Consider the following 17,769-nt stretch of genomic DNA (forward strand, 5'->3'; position numbering starts at 1 on the left):
CACTCCGACCGGCTGTGACTGTAGCAGCAGCGCGGTTTCGGACTGAAGAGGTGAGAAACGCTCGGCCACAGCGGCCGGCCCATAGGAAGGTTTCAGGTAGATTATATCATATTCAGACAAAAGTTATGAAATCAGATGTTATAAGGCGTACCCAGAATCAGGAATGGAAATGGAACGCGAAAATCAGCGTGGAACGAAATATGTTTCTGAGCTACTGAGGAATGAGGAGGTGCGTTTGGAGACTACATAATGCAATATTAAATACCACAGCAGGCTTTTCAGTTGAAAGAGGAATGGACATGTTTAAAAAACGGTAATCAATTAAGTTGAATAGCCAGACACCAGTATCAGGAATATACTTGCAGAGAAATCTAGGGAAACAGACGAAATGCTAAAACTGATTGAGGAAAGAACGAAATATAGATATGTTCAGGGAAAGACAAAAGTGTAGCAAAATAACCCCCTTTAGGATTGAACTATACAAAAAAATGACAGAGACTGCAGTTTAGCTGAGGCGAAACTAAAGCAGGAAAAATGTGAAGAAATGAAAATAGAAGGGATCGTGAGAAGAACTGATTCAGTACCTAGAAAAGTGGAAACAGCATTATCTGAAATTAGAAGCAAGGCCAGCTACATTATGAGTGGAATGGGAATTCCACTGTCAAACGCAAAGCAGAGAGCGGATCGGTGGAAAGAGTACATTGGTCTCTACGAGCAGGAGGATTTGTGTGATGACGTGACAAAAGAAGGAAAGATAGGTGATAAGGATGACACCGGGGATATAATATTAGAGTCAGGGTTCAAAAGAGCTTTGGAAAGCTTCAGACTAAATAATGCACACTCCTTCGGAATTTCCTGCCTCTGTCGCCGAGCGGTTCTAGGCGCTTTAGTCCGGAACCGCGTTGCTGCTACGGTCGCAGGTTCGAATCCTGCCTCGGGCATGGATGTGTGTGATGTCCTTAGGTTAGTTAGGTTTAAGTAGCTCTAAGTTTAGAGAACTGATGACCTGAGATATTAAGTTCCATAGTGCTGACCTTCGGAATTCCTAAAATTATTGAGGGAAGTGGCAACACAACAACTGTTCAAGATATTATGTTGAATCAGTGCGTCCGTAGACATACTATTAATTTAATGAAAAGCAGGGGAAAATAAGTGTGAGACCTGTCGCATAATTAGCTTGACGGCTCGTATATCTAAGTTGCTGAGAAAAATGGAAGAATGGAAAAGGATTAGAACGGAGAAAAGAAATCGAGAATTTTTTAGACGACGAGGTGTTTAGATTTGATAAAGGTAAAGACGCCAGGTAAGCAGTTCTGGCACTATTTCACAGGATTCATCGACACAGAAAAAAAAGTTCAGAAGGTAATAGTAAATGGCGCAATATGTGCAGGAGTGAGTTGTAAGTGTGCAAAACGTATGCAATGAGGTAACTTTCGTATGATATGTCACTCTCGAATAACATAGCTCAATGAAAGTTGGACTGTATATAGACAGAACTGCCATTGTACAGTTCATTACAGTACAGTACGGCACAGCACAGTACAGAACAGTTCAGTACAGAAGGTAATTGAGAGAATTATGCAATGAGACGAACAGATACGACACTTTTATTCAAAGACAATAATTTTGCTGAAGTCACTGCGATCTATGATGGACCCCTGTACATTGAAATGGGCATGGTTGTTAATAGGGTGTGTGACTACGTCTGGCCGGCTGCGGTGGCCGAGAGGTTCTAGGTGCTTCATTCCGCAACCGCGCGACTGCTACGGTCGCAGTTTCGAATCCTGTCTCGAGTATGGATGTGTGTGATGTCCTTAGGTCAGTTAGGTTTAAGTAGTTTTAAATTCTAGAAGACTGATGACCTCAGATGTTAAGTCCCATAGTGCTCAGAGCCATTTGAACCTTTTTTTCTATTACCACTGACGTCAATATATACTTTACAATATGCACCCATCCTGGCCACTACGTTGGTAATGAGTTATTGTGGTAGGGTCTTTCAATCCTCCATCAACGTGATGTGTGTTTCAGGGGTGGATTCGTCCTTCATTTATAAGGATGACAATTCGTGACCACGTGGAACAGCGCAGGTGGAAGGTCTCTTGGGAGGAGAGGATATTCAACGAATGGACTGGCCTTTTAGCTCCCTCGACGAAAATCGCATCAGTCTCTTGTGGGATGCGTTTTGGGAGAGACGTATTGCACGCACCAACCAATATCCAACAGTTGTCGACCGCACTGGTGCAGAACGCCCTACCATAAGAACTCTTTGTCAACTTTGTGGCCAGCATGGGAACACGTTTCAGAGCAAGCATTGCAGTCTGTATAGTTTACCTAGCCTCTTAAGACCCGTCTACTGTAATGTTCTATGGACCATGAGGAGTCACGTTATTTTCAGTGTAGTTATTGTCTTTGAACAAAAGTGTCATTCCTGTTCGTGTCATTGCTAATTTGTTACAGATACCTTCTTTATTATAATGTAGCAGTTCTTTCTATGTATGGTCCAAGTTTCATCGGGCGATGTTACTTGGCAGTGACATGCGATGTAGAAGTCACTGTCATCCCTTAAGTTTAGCATACCAGTGCACAATATGTACAAGAATATGTATATAATGTTGGACGACCGAGAGCGAAGTGCTCGGAATAAAAATGATGCAAAAGAGGGATGCACCTTTTCGTCCATTTCTGTTCAGTCTTTTCATAGAAGAACCATTGTCCGAAATAAAATAAAGGTTCTTGCTTGGGATTAAAATTCAGGCTGAAAGGATATCAATGATATGACATTGCTATCCTCACGAGCAGAACACAGCAAGTGCAGTAACCCGATTTCCCAGGAATTTAGCTTGTGAAGAGGAGTCATAATAAGCGAACATATGTCTCCGCTTACCCGTAGATACTCGACCGTTTCTGAGAAAACATGAAATTTTCCATCTCAGTGCCTTTTAGTAGGTGATAACGTCATCCCAACTGGTGGTATAGTGGATAGAGTCACTGTCCCTGACTTTTTTTCCGTCACGGGTTCGAAATCTGATTATTAGTTTTACCTAATTTGTTTTATTTTATTTTATTCAATCATCCACGAATGTGCATAGAAGGTTACAACTAGAATTTGTCTTATCAAGCTAGGGTATACAAGGCCGTTATTTTAATTTTAAAATTGCAACCTGCTTTCACAATATACGCGTCACACATTTACCATGTACTGTATGTGTGTATGATATTTTCAGGGATTACGACCTTTTTAAAGTATCATATTCTTTCATCAATTAGTATATTTTATTCGTATGTTTATTCTTGGATGATACCAACTGTAGAAACATTCGAAACATAGAAAACCCTAACACCATGAGCATCGCGCGAAAGCTGCTTTTCCACAATATATCCTTTTGTGAATCTCATTCTGGATAGATACTTTGGCGTCAGCGGCTGAGCGGTTCTAGGCGCTTCAGTCTGGAACTGCGATACCACTACAGTCGCAGGTACGAATCCTGCCTCGGGCATGGTTGTGTGTGATGTCAGGTTAGTTAGTTTTAAATATTTCTAAGTTCTAGGGGACTGATGACTGCAGATGTTACGTCCCATAGTGCTCAGAGCCATTTGAACAATTTTTTGAAGAAACTTAGTTAAATTTGCTGAAGATTTCACACATTGGCAATAACTTTGCTGCAAACCACATGTAACGGATCACATACCTGGAAACTGGCGCTTACAGTTCATTCGAATCAAGATACACTACAGGACTGACAACGGAAAAAGTTTAAAATAATTTTTCATTCGATTTTTTATTATTCATTCACCAGAGATACAATTAATAGACGAATAAGAGCAACTATCTTTCAGTGTACATTGGAAAGCATTCGTTTAATAAACTTATACGGACATAGATAGATACATGAAAAACAAAAATAGAAATAATGATCGGGTTTCGAGCACGGGACGCAAAAGTGCGAAAGCGAAATGGTAGCTGCTGAGACCACTTCGACTGTACTAGTTACGCACTAAAAGGCATTTAAAGTACATCGGCAAAAGAAAATTCATTAGTAATTACTATTTTCAAATGTGTGCCTTAATTTGAGGAATAAAGTTCTCAGAATATACGTTTGAAGCACAGCATTGTGTGGTAATGAGTAAAGATTGTGAGCAATAGGGAACAATGGACTCAAAGTGTTTGTGATGTAAGAAGATAAAAGTCCTTTAAAAATTAGGTGGACTAATAAGATAACGAATGAAGAGGTTCTCTGTAGAATCGACTAAGAAAGGAACATTTGGAGAACACAGCCACGAAGCACAGACAGGATGATAGGACATGTGTTAAGAACGCCAGGAGATAACCTTCATGGTATTGCAGAGCGCTGCAGACGATAGAAACTGTAGGGGAAAACAGAACTGGAATACGTCAAACAAGTAATTGAGTAACTGAGAACGTCAGATGCAAGTTCTATTCTGAGGTGAAGAGTTTGGCTCAAAACAGGAATTATTGGCCGGCCGCATCAAACCAGTCTGACGGAATATAACTACAATAATAATAAAACAATTTTAATAATAGCATATACTTCTGACATTGCACCCCTCTTTAAAGTACTGGAGAAACAAAGAAATGCCATCTTAGTCATAGTCTCGATGAAAGGAAAATCGTGATGCTCACCTCCCTGTGGTAGAGAGGGGGCAACGTTTGTGACAAACGGCTAAGGGGTACAGAGACAGGAATCCCACTCAACCAAGTGCCAACGGCCACTTTGCTAGGCGGATGAGCAGGCAGTCTAGGGCACCCTCTAGCCCGCTGAAGTAGAAATCCCTCTCAAATGCGGATGAACTCTTCACGACCCAACGGCATAGTATGTGGAACGCAAGATGAAACCACCACATTAAGAACCGCAAGATATTCCAAGAAACGACAGTTTTGTTTCACTTAAGAAATTAATATGGATCTTACTTTTTTTTGAAGATTCTGGAAAGTCCCCCATTCAGATCTCAGGGAGGGTACTGCGGAAGTCTGCGCTTCCAATAAAATAAAGGTTATGAAGAATACAACAAAACGGATTGCAACGTGGAATGTTCGGACACTTTTGACGAGCGGCAAAGTAGAGAACCTAAAGCTGGAAATGCAAAAATGAGAATTGACATAAAAGCAGTGAGCGAGACCAGTTGGCTAGATAGTGGAGAGTTTTGGAGTAGTGACTATAGAGTTATACACAAGGGCTGCATAGAGGAGCGACCGGGAGAAGGAGGGGTGGGAGTTGTCCTATGCAGGGCTCTCGGAAGGGAGATGAGCATCAGGATTTTCCTTTCATCGAGACTATGACTAAGATGGCATTTCTTTGTTTATCCTGTACTTTAGAGAGGGGCGCAATGTCAGAAGTATATGCTATTATTATTATTATTATTATTGTTTTATTATTATTGTAGTTATATTCCGTCAGACTGGTTTAATGCGACCGGCCAATAATTCCTGTTTTGAGCCAAACTCTTCACCTCAGAACAGAACTTGCATCTAACGTACTCAGTTACTCAATTACTTGTTTGACGTATTCCAGTAGATGGTTATCAGCAAATAGGTGGAAGAACACTATTTGTGGAACAGGACACAAAACCGAACAAGACAACGATAATTCAAGTGTACAAGCCGATAGCAACCTCTGAGGAAGAAGAACTGGAAAGTGTGTACAGTGAGATAAATGTTTCTCTAAATATGGTCAAAGGACAAGCCAACCTTATCGTTGTGGGAGACCGGAATGCATGAGTGGGAAAGGAAGATATGGCCCTATAGTGAGACTCTTAGGCTTGGAGCAAAAAATGAACAGGGAGACATATTAGTAGAACTATGTACAGAACATCAACTAGCAATACGTAACACGTGGTTTCAGCAACGTTCTCGGAGAAGGTACACACGGCAAGCACCTGGAGACAGGGAGACATATCAGATCAACTTCATTCTAGGTAGAAAGAGATACCGAAATGAAATAACACATTGTAGAAGCTATCAAGCCAAAGACATTGATAGTGGCCATAACACAGTGAAAGGAGTGTGTGATCTGAAACTCAAAAATGTTAAGAGAAGAGCTCGTGAAAAATGGTGTCTGAATCGACTAAAGGATGATATGGTTAGATCAACATACAAGGAACAAACAAACATGGCAACAGTTATGAACAACACCCGAAATGTTTTAGAAGTGTGGGTGTCCTTGTAAAGCAATATCTTACAAGCATCGAAATAAGTAATTCGGAGACACAAGGCAAAGCATGAAAAAGAACGGATTACAGAAAGTAAAAGAACAAAGATGAACTTAAGACGTAACTTAAAACAAGACGACACTGAGGAAGGAAAAACGCAATTTGAGCACTGAAGAATGAAATAAGCTTAAGTCAAAAAATGCCAAACAACAAGTCTTGGAGGAGCAATGCCAAGTGGTAAATGAAATGATCAAATTAGGAAAGCTAGAATCTGCCTATAAATCAGTTAACAACACTTTCGAAACAGACAAATAAAATCCAGTGGAATTGAAAATGAATATGAAATAGTACTATATAAGGAGAAAGACTTGGTAGAAAGGTGTGAACAATACCTTGAAAAACTGTATGCAGGAAATAATGAAGAACTGGAACTGGAGAATGCTGAGGAGAACGATACGGAAGAATAGGGAGACTAAATGAGTTCAATATTGCAGTCAGGCAGCTGAAACCGGGGAAAGCCACTGGAAACGATGATATACCAGACCTCGATATACACCAGCCCTCGATATTTAGGAGAAAAGTTCCGATATATCGATAAATCGAGGGAAATTTATCGACGTATTGGCCTATAAAAATATCGGCTGCACATTGTAAATATACTGCCAGTTTTAGAGCTGCATGTTTAAGTATTGGTTTATTATTAAATATTCTGTACAAAAACAAACTAGCAGCCAGCTTATCGTCCTTAGAACAAGAATTGAAAAGAGAACGACGCACCTTCACGCTTGGCAATAGCCACTTTTTTCTAACAAATGCATGTAAATGTCACAATAAAAGGTATCTGGTGCGTGCGTCGTTCCCTGTCGTCACATGCCGAATTTGTCCGGAACACTTCCCTGTTTTTTCATTTCTGCAAATGCTAGTGACCTAGCAGCTGTAGCGTCAAAACTGTGTGGTGAAGTTAGACGTTGCACTTTCTGCTGGTAGTACCGAGTGCCGATTACGTCAGCATTTTCCCCTCTCACTCGTCCGCCCACCGCAAAGAACAGTCTTGTAGTTTGGATTTTCGTTCATAATTTTCAGCAGTTGTTTTTGACGAAAGCCGATGTGAAGAAACTGGTGTGCTATTTCTTCACTTCGGAGGTCTTGTTATTCCATTCAAATCGCCCCCCCCCCCCCCCCAATGCAATCGGACAACTGCTGTGTGGCATCTATACTTGCTTCACAGTCATAGAGAAAGACTGGACACGATGAAATCTCAAAAACTAGGAAGAATCCTTCACACAGCAAAGTAAAAAAAATTATGTTCTACTACAATTTCAAATATTTACCAAAAATTGCAAAAACAAATAATATAAAATAAAAATTCCATTTTGATATCGATTTATCAATATGTCGTGGGAAAAGCTCCGCATGTACACTACTGGCCATTAAAATTGCTACAACACGAAGATGACGTGCTACAGATGCGAATTTTTAACTGACAGGAAGAAGATGCTGTGATATGCAAATGATTAGCTTGTCAGAGCATTCATACAGGGCTCACGCCGGTGGCTACACCTACAACGTGCTGACATGAGGAAAGTTTCCAACCGATTTCTCATACACAAACAGCAGTTGACCGGCGTTGCCTGGTGAAATGTTGTTGTGATGCCTCTTGTACGGAGGAGAAATGGGTACCTTTCCGACTTTCATTAAGGTCGGATTGTTGCCTATCGCGATTGCGGTGTATCGTATCGTGACATTGCTGCTCGCGTTGGTCGAGATCCAATGACTGTTAGCAGAATATGGAATCGGTGGGTTCAGGAGGGTAATACGGAACGCCGTGCTGGATCCCAACGGCCTCGTATCACTAACAGTCGAGATGACAGGCATCTTATACGCATGGCTGTAACGGATCGTGCAGCCACGTCTCGATCCCTGAGTCAACGGATGGGGACGTTTGCAAGACAACAACCATCTGCACGAACAGTACGACGTCGTTTGCAGCAGCATGGACTATCAGCTCGGAGACCATGGCTACGGTTACCCTTGACGCTCCATTACAAACAGGAGCGCCTGCGATGGTGTACTCAACGACGAACCTGGGTGCACGAGTGGCAAAACTTCACTTTTTTGGATGAATCCAGGTTCTGTTTACAGCATCATGATGGTCGCATCCATGTTTGGCGACATCGCGATAAACGCAGATTGGAAGCGTGTATTCGTCATCGCCATACTGGCTTATCACCCGGCGTGATGGTATGGGGTGCCATCGGTTACACGTCTTGGTCACCTCATGTTCGCATTGACGGCACTTTGAACAATGGACGTTACATTTCAGATGTGTTACGACCCGTGGCTCTCCCTTTTTATTTGATCTCTTTGAAACCCTACATTTTGGCAGGATAATGCACGACCGCATGTTGCAGGTCCTATACCGGCCTTTCTGGATACCAAAAATGTTCGCTTGCTGCCCTGGCCACCACATTCTTCAGATCTTTCACCAAGGGAAACCTCTGTTCAATTGTGGCAGAGCAACTGGCTCATCACAATACGCTAGTCACTACTCTTGATGAATTGTGGTATCGTGTTGAAGCTGCGTTTGCAGCTGTACTTGTACACGTCATCCAAGCTCCCTTTGACTCAATGCCCAGGCGTATCAAGGCCGTTATTACTGCCGAGGTGTCTGTTCTGGATGCGGTTTTCTCAGGATCTATGCACCGAAATTGAGTGAAAATGTAATCACATGTCAGTTTTAGAACGATGCATGTGCCCAGTGAATACCCGTTTATCATCTGCATTTATTCTTGGTGTAGCAATTTTAATGGCCAGTAGTGTATATACCGACATTTTCTTGGAAAATTATCGATATTTGGTCAACCGCGCGGCCAGGCGACGGTCACATTTCCCCCAACGAGAAACCGAAAGCAGTTTATTGATACCACGATCGTCGATAGTTTTCAATCTTGTTGACGGTGCCACAACCTCACCTTTGCTTGCAACGCTTCATCGCGATGTAAGTGAAGGTCTCAGAGGTGTTCTATAAATAGGGAATGGATGAGGCCTAAGGGAGACTATGTGAAGGATCATCGATGATAGTGAATTCAGGGTGTTGGATGGTTGCAGCCCTCATGTGTGGTGTGACACACACTGTTATCTTGAAGGAGAGGGTGCTCGCTGGGTGGACGGTTAAAACTCGATTACAGCACGCTGATTCTAATCCCCCGACATAGTAACGTTACAAAGTTCGGATACCTCTATGTCTCTGTACTTTCTGTTAAGCGCGCTCAAGTTTTGGCGCCCTCCACGTCATCACTACCTCTCAATGTCAGAGCTACATACTTAACCTGTCGATGTTAATTATGTTGATGTTTTGCACCAAATGTCACATTAGCAATTTTCTTTGATTTATCGCTATACAATTATATTGCTGCAATGACAATAATATAGAATTGCACATAAACAGAATTAATATGAAAAAATTTAATCAAAAAATTTTGTGAAGACACACAAGAGAATCTGAATATATATTGTTGTTGTTGTGCTAGTGGTAAATTTTTATAGATCCGTTACAGACTGGGGTTCCTACCCAGTCAGCTCTGCCTTACTAGAACTTTTCGGCTGTGCACCACAATGTACCGCCATATTCCAATGCGACACTATTTACCGAGTATCTGTTTCTCTGTGGCGCTTTTTATTTACTTGTTTGTATTGTGTCTGACTTAAAATAGAATGATTATGGCCTCGTCATTCTGTGGTTGGATTTCTCATGAGAAAGTTTTCTAGCTTGTAAATTATGATGTTATTATTGAGTTAAATTGTAATGTTTCTACCTAATTAAACGGATACATGGTTTTGTGGACAGTAAGTCCCTAAGTGATCAATTGAAATCTTTGTGGAGAAATAAATCTGGCAGAGATAGGGGCAGTCTAGAAATCTGTGCTTTGTGTTATCGTTGGAGGTACCCCTCTCGTCTCAACTTGATACATTGCAAAACCCTAAACATCGCGTCAACCCATAGCGATTGTAAGCTGTTATCACTTTCCGAAATGCCACGGCACTCTTTTCTTTCCCCCTTGCGCAGAGTTCGCTTTAGTCTCAAAGACATCTGTAGGCCCTGAACAGCATACGCACCTGTTTTTACATCTTCATCTACATCTACGTACATACTGAAAGCCACCTTACGGTGCGTGGCGATGGGTTTCTTTGATGTGAAGACAATAGAGTCAATGCAGCTGATAAATTCCTTCTCATTTGTTTTATTGCCATATACATTAGGGGAAAAGCTATTCCCGTCTTCCGAAATAATTTTGTATTTACTTCTAAGATGTAAAAATTTATGTGTATGTACTTAAATTTGGTACTTCCATTACGATAATATAATACCCATGTCAATAAATGTATAAATAGTAAGTGAAACGCCTCAACAACTAAAAATTATCATGATAAGAATGTTTTCATGGTACGTACACTAAAAAATTTCAGTGGCGTGGGAAGTTCATTTATTTATAAATGCAATTGCATTTCTTTCACACTCTGTGTACGCCACTATCTCAGAGACAATTCCTGTTTTACATCTACTGAAATTATGTATAAAACATTCTCGGACTTCTTGACGCATCAGTTCAGGGTAAAAGTTCAAGTTTTCAACGATTATCTCCATCGTCTTCGTTGCCCTGAACTTAACGCTACAATAAGTCCAAGAATGTTTCATACAACAGTGCTGTCGCGAGAGACTTCGTTTTAAATTAATAAAATTATGTTTGTCACACGCTGTGCGCCCATGATCTAAAAATAGCGTCTATGTCCATTAATCTAACTGTCTAGGCTTCTGCGTCCGAGCTCAGTCAGTGCTAAAATTTTGAATCAAACTCATCATCAGCAATGATGCCGAAGAGTTCCATCATAGAAATCATCGTCGTTTCGCCGACGACTCATCTCCGGAGAAGGCGACCGAAGGGGAGGTAGCATGGAAAAAAAGATTAAATAATCAACGAAAGCGTAACATCTCATTATTAATGGAATGCCAACAGTTCGAAAATGGCAGGGAACCTAGTAAAAATGAAATGGGAAACAAAAAGGCTCAGTTTATAATGTCAGCAGACGTATATGTTGTAATATCTACAGTGGCAGAGAATAATACACCACGAGTAGAATTCCTTATGATTTCCATTATAGGGCAAGGATTGAGTTACTCTGACCAGACCAGTGATAGGTTTGAGGTTATAAAATCAGCAGGAAACCAACGGAAACAATAACAGTTCAAGTATACTTTCCGGTGTCACAAGCAGAATATGAAGAGATTTAGTTTATGGGGATACTGAAAGGGTTATTCAGTATGTAAACAGAGATGTTAATCTAAAAATCATAGGGTATTGGAACGCGGAACTCGGAAATAGAGAAAAGGAAAGAAGAAAGAGTTACGGGAGTTTAAGAGCATAATAGTAAGAATGAGAGTGGAGAAAGACAAAGTGCGTTCTGGAACAGATTTCAATTGGTAATAGGGAATACACTGCTCAAAAATCACATGTGGAGGAGGTGTACATCGAAAAGACGGGTGACACTGGAAGATTTCCACTAGATTACACCCTAGTCAGACAGAGATTGCGAAATCAGGTATTGTTTTGCAAGGCGCGTCCAAGATCACGTAGATACAATTTATTATTGAAGAGTCGACTGTCTGTTAATACAATCGTCCAGAAGAAACAATGTGGAAATGAGGTAAATACTGAAGTACTGAGGAATGATGAGATGCATTTGAAGTTCTCTAAGACAGCAGATGTTCCGTAAAGAATACCACAGTACGCTGTTCAGTTGGATGTCTCTATAAATGGTAATCAGACAAACATAGGTATGGACAATCACATAGGTTTTTTAGTTTGTGTCATTAACCACATTATGTGTGTGTGAAAGTGGAACGTGATTGTCTTCGGTATAGTATTCAGTTATCCATGAGTAGTATATACTCTTGATCCATCTAATGTACTGCTTTTCTTTCAGAGATGATGGTTACAACGGGTAAAGAATAAATTTTAATGCGTAAATCTCGAGGCTATAGAAACTATTTCCTCCAAATAATGGAAACAAGTTACAAGAGGAATATTAAGAAAAGAAAGTAGGTCATTGTTGCGAAGTGAAAACTAAATTACTCGATGCTGCGGTAATTTGTTTTCGGCATGAATGGAATTGTAGAATAATTTTATGTATGGGAATCGAACTAGCTGATAAGGCACAATTAAAAATAATATCAAATGCTTAGTAGCACTAGTAAGAAAATATTTTCTATAAAAGTTAAATTTCTAAACACTGAATATACACTCCTGGAAATTGAAATAAGAACACCGTGAATTCATTGTCCCAGGAAGGGGAAACTTTATTGACACATTCCTGGGGTCAGATACATCACATGATCACACTGACAGAACCACAGGCACATAGACACAGGCAACAGAGCATGCACAATGTCGGCACTAGTACAGTGTATATCCACCTTTCGCAGCAATGCAGGCTGCTATTCTCCCATGGAGACGATCGTAGAGATGCTGGATGTAGTCCTGTGGAACGGCTTGCCATGACATTTCCACCTGGCGCCTCAGTTGGACCAGCGTTCGTGCTGGACGTGCCGACCGCGTGAGACGACGCTTCATCCAGTCCCAAACATGCTCAATGGGGGACAGATCCGGAGATCTTGCTAGCCAGGGTAGTTGACTTACACCTTCTAGAGCACGTTGGGTGGCACGGGATACATGCGGACGTACATTGTCCTGTTGGAACAGCAAGTTCCCTTGCCGGTCTAGGAATGGTAGAACGATGGGTTCGATGACGGTTTGGATGTACCGTGCACTATTCAGTGTCCCCTCGACGATCACCAGAGGTGTACGGTCAGTGTAGGAGATCGCTCCCCACACCATGATGCCGGGTGTTGGCCCTGTGTGCCTCGGTCGTATGCAGTCCTGATTGTGGCGCTCGCCTGCACGGCGCCAAACACGCATACGACCATCATTGGCACCAAGGCAGAAGCGACTCTCATCGCTGAAGACGACACGTCTCCATTCGTCCCTCCATTCACGCCTGTCGCGACACCACTGGAGGCGGGCTGCACGATGTTGGGGCGTGAGCGGAAGACGGCCTAACGGTGTGGGCGACCGTAGCCCAGCTTCATGGAGACGGTTGCGAATGGTCCTCGCCGAAACCCCAGGAGCAACAGTGTCCCTAATTTGCTGGGAAGTGGCGGTGTGGTCCCCTATGGCACTGCGTAGGATCCTACGGTCTTGGCGTGCATCCGTGCGTCGCTGCGGTCCGGTCCCAGGTCGACGGGCACGTGCACCTTCCGCCGACCACTGGCGACAACATCGATGCACTGTGGAGACCTCACGCCCCACGTGTTGAGCAATTCGGCGGTACGTCCACCCGGCCTCCCGCATGCCCACTATACGCCCTCGCTCAAAGTCCGTCAACTGCACATACGGTTCACGTCTACGCTGTCGCGGCATGCTACCAGTGTTAAAGACTGCGATGGAGCTCCGTATGCCACGGCAAACTGGCTGACACTGACGGCGGCGGTGCACAAATGCTGTGCAGCTAGCGCCATTCGACGGCCAACACCGCGGTTCCTGGTGTCCGCTGTGCCGTGAGTGTGATCATTGCTTGTACAGCTCTCTCGCAGTGTCCGGAGCAAGTATGGTGTGTCTGACACACCGGTGTCAATGTGTTCTTTTTTCCATTTCCAGGAGTGTAAATTTAAATATTAGAAAATATTTATGCAATTATCTGTCGGGAGTATGGAAGCGAAACATGGATGATGAACAGTACACGTAACAAAAGATTAGAAGCTAATGAAAAGATGTGTTGCGGAAATCTCTGAAAGTTAGATGGGTGCATCGGGTAACTAATGAAGAGGTACTGTTCCGAATTCGGAAGACACACAAGGGCGTGAGCGCCAATAGTTATTTAGAGAGTAATAGACAACCTTGGAAAACTACATCAAAGGAAATTTTCTGACAACTGGAACTATGAAACTTCCTGGCAGATTAAAACTGTGTGCCGGACCGAGACTCGAACTCGGGACCTTTGCCTTTCGGGGGGAAAGTGCTGTGCCATCTGACCTACCCAAGAACGACTCACACCGAGTCCTCACAGCTTTACTTCAGCCAGTACCTCGTCTCCTACCTTCCAAATTTTACAGAAGCTCTCCTGCGAACCTTACAGAACTAGCACTCCTGAAAGAAAGGATATTGCGGAGACAAGGCTTAGCCTCAGACTGGGGGATGTACTGGCAGAAGTAAAGCTGTGAGGACGGGGCCTGAGTCGGGCTTGAGTAGCTCAGGTGGTATAACACTTGCCCGCGAAAGGCAAAGGTCCCGTGTTCGAGTATCCGTCGGGCACACAGTTTTAATCTGCCAGGAAGTTTCGTATCAGCGCACACTCCGCTGCAAAGTGAAAATCTCCATCTGGAAACATCCCCCAGTCTGAGGCTAAGCCTTGTGTCCGCAATATCCTTTCTTTCAGGAGTGCTAGTTCTGCAAGGTTCGCAGGGTAGCTTCTGTAAATTTTGGAAGGTAGGACACGAGGTACTGGCTGAAGTAAAGCTGTGAGGACTCGGCGTGAGGCGTTCTTGGGTAGCTCAGATGGTAGAGCACTTTCCTGCGAAAGGCAAAGGTCCCGACTTCGAGTCTCGATCCGGCACACGGTTTTAATCAGCCAGGAAGTTTCGTATGAGCGCACACTCCGCTGCAGATTGAAAATCTCTTTGTGGAGTTATTAGCAGCTTATATTTTTCCTTTCGTAACTGTTGACACAACCGTTTCAAATGAGACTTACTAAAGATTGAACTTACGACCTTACGAACTTAAGACCTCGTAAAAGTGCCGTAGGTACATTTTCCTGCTTAGTACACTGTCCAGTTACTTTAATGTGACCACCTGTCAAAAGCCTGGTTAACCACCTCTGAGAACACGAGGCGTTCAGGCAGAAGAAGCCACTGAGGTTCTGGTAGGTACAGAGACGGATGTGGAGTGTCGCTGACTCAAGTACCATGGCCAGCAGCGCTCGGTTTTTCGGCTGAGAATGAGAGTCCAGAGCAGTAACAATGACTCTGAGAACTATGGGACTTAACATCTGTGGTCATCAGTCCCCTAGAACGTATAACTACTTAAACCTAAGGACATCAAACACATCCACGCCCGAGGCAGGATTCGAACCTGCGACCGTAGCGGTCCCGCGGTTCCAGACCGAAGCGCCTCGACCCGCACGGCGACACCGGCGGGCTAGCAGTAACAGTCGGCTCGAGGTAGTCCCACATATTCTCTATTGGGCTTAAATTTGGGGAGTTCAGTGGCCGGGGGAGCACGGTATACTTATCCCGGTGCTCTTCGAACCACGCACGTACACAGCGAGATGTGTGAGACTTTGCATTGTACTGCCGTTGGATGCCATGGTTCCGAGGAAAACGCGTAGTGCTGGACACGGTCCCCAGGGACAGATGCATATTTTTGTAGATCAGTTTGGTCGTTCATTATGACTAGATGACCCAGGTAACGCCACTAAAACATACCCCAGGCTATAACGCTCTCTCTTGATTGTATGGCGATTGCTTTCAGACGTTACACGCCGTATACACCAATAGCCATCATTCCGATGGAATATAAAACGTGGTTCATCTGAGAAGACCACCTGCCGCAAATCAGTGGACGTCCGTCTGAGGTACTGGTATGTAAATTCCAGGCACTGTCGCCTACGGGCAGCAGTCACCACGAATGTATTAATTAGTCGGCTGTTGTGGAGGCCCACACGCAGCAAAGTTAGTTGAACGGTCATTCAGGAGACGCTGTTGATAACTCCTTGGTCCATATGGGCGGGCAGTTGCTCAACAGATTCACACCTGTTCGCCGGTACATATCACATCACAACAGTTGCCTCTCCGCGGTTTTGGATAGCATCATTTTCCCATACACAGTACTCTCTACCAACGGCGACACGTCAATAGTTTACAAACTTGCGCGTTTCGGAGAAAGCTTCCATCCTCGGCCCGAAAGCAGAGACGTAAGATAACTCGCTGTTTTTCCGCATTACAGCAACGACTGCACTGTTTTCCACGTTCTCCCACCGCGCATTATATACCCCCACTGCTACCGTTGCCACAAGCCACCTGTGAAAGGTTACTGAACGTTGACGTCGAACATAGGTGATGGTCACAATAATGTGACTGTACCGTGTGTAACAGTATATCTTTTCGTTTGTTGATTGTTCTCTGAAAGAAAAAGTTGCAACACTTCGTTCTGAATACTTTCATAACCTATAGTTTTGTGGAAAAAGATTGGTTTCGTCGAACCAGCAGACAATTATTTGTCATGAAACGTAATCAGTTAACAAACCTTTGGTTGACACACGTTAATAATTCCAGGACTCACACCAACAAATATCAATTTACGGCTGTTAAATGCTGATCCCAAAACGCTCTTAGCGGTCTTCTGCCGTTTGTAGATAAATTTTTGATTGTGAGGTGCAGGACATCTATAAGATCATAGAAAATCACGCAAAGACCTCTTTAAAAATCATTTAGAGTACTGATTCATATTGCGTACGACTCTAATAATTAATGTTTCTTTCTTCTCACATAGTACGTAGCAGGGGTATACTACCTGGGCCCAAATCAATCTCAGCATGTACTTAAAGGTTTCAACGTTAGTCCAGAAATGAATCAATTACGCAGTGTAGCATATATTTCACAGTGTGCCGGATCACATTAAATGTATTGGGGTAATAATATTGTATTAGAAGTTATGAGAAAGAGTAAAAATTTTCTCAGTTGGTCAGTCCCTTCTATTCTGTTGAAGAATGACATCAAAAGCTTAAGCATCTGGTTGCAATATACCTTACATTAACACTGTGTTATCGCACAATTTCACGATTTTAAGTCATCATATTGTATTCTATTCTAGGTATGTCTCCTTTTTTTCATTTTCTAACCACTTCCTCGAGAGTTCAGTGGCACAGAAGTACGTGTAATGTTGTGTACAGAATTAAGTCATGACACCGCATCATTATATTAGCCTTCCCTTTATTCCTGTGCCTATGTAGGAGCCTTCTTCGTTCAGTGTTCCTCAGACAACCTAGACAACAGCTCTTGCTATAGCTTTTGGAAGATCGTTACGGAATACAGTGACAAAAATAGTATCAACTGATAAGATGGCATCAATGAATCTCTTCACATGTACACTCAGTATAATTACTTTCTATCGCACTCCTGAATAACTGTATAAACACAGATGAAATTTTATTAATGCTGTGTCGTTACATGCTGCAACAAAACTCCTTTAAAACTAATAATGCATGGCTGTGTCCACAATACGCTCGCTCTGGATGTAATTGGATACTTAGTTTCAGATTGCCAAACATTTCCTGCGAGTACACTCTGTCAGCACGTGCCAATTAGGTGCTGGAAGGCTGCACGAGGCGCCTGGCAGTTGCTGAAGTTCTCCATTGGCAATCACAGCCCTCTCTCGTAACACTAGTCGACAGGAAATTGTTCCAGTAAATTCTCACAGGCACAGTAGAATGCCACGTGTCCCTATTCGAGAGGGGGAAGGGTGGGGGGGAGAGGAGTGATTGCCGGAAGGA

The sequence above is a fragment of the Schistocerca gregaria genome, chromosome 1, assembly GCF_023897955.1.
Source record: "Schistocerca gregaria isolate iqSchGreg1 chromosome 1, iqSchGreg1.2, whole genome shotgun sequence".
In the NCBI taxonomy this organism is placed as follows: Eukaryota; Metazoa; Arthropoda; class Insecta; order Orthoptera; family Acrididae; genus Schistocerca; species Schistocerca gregaria.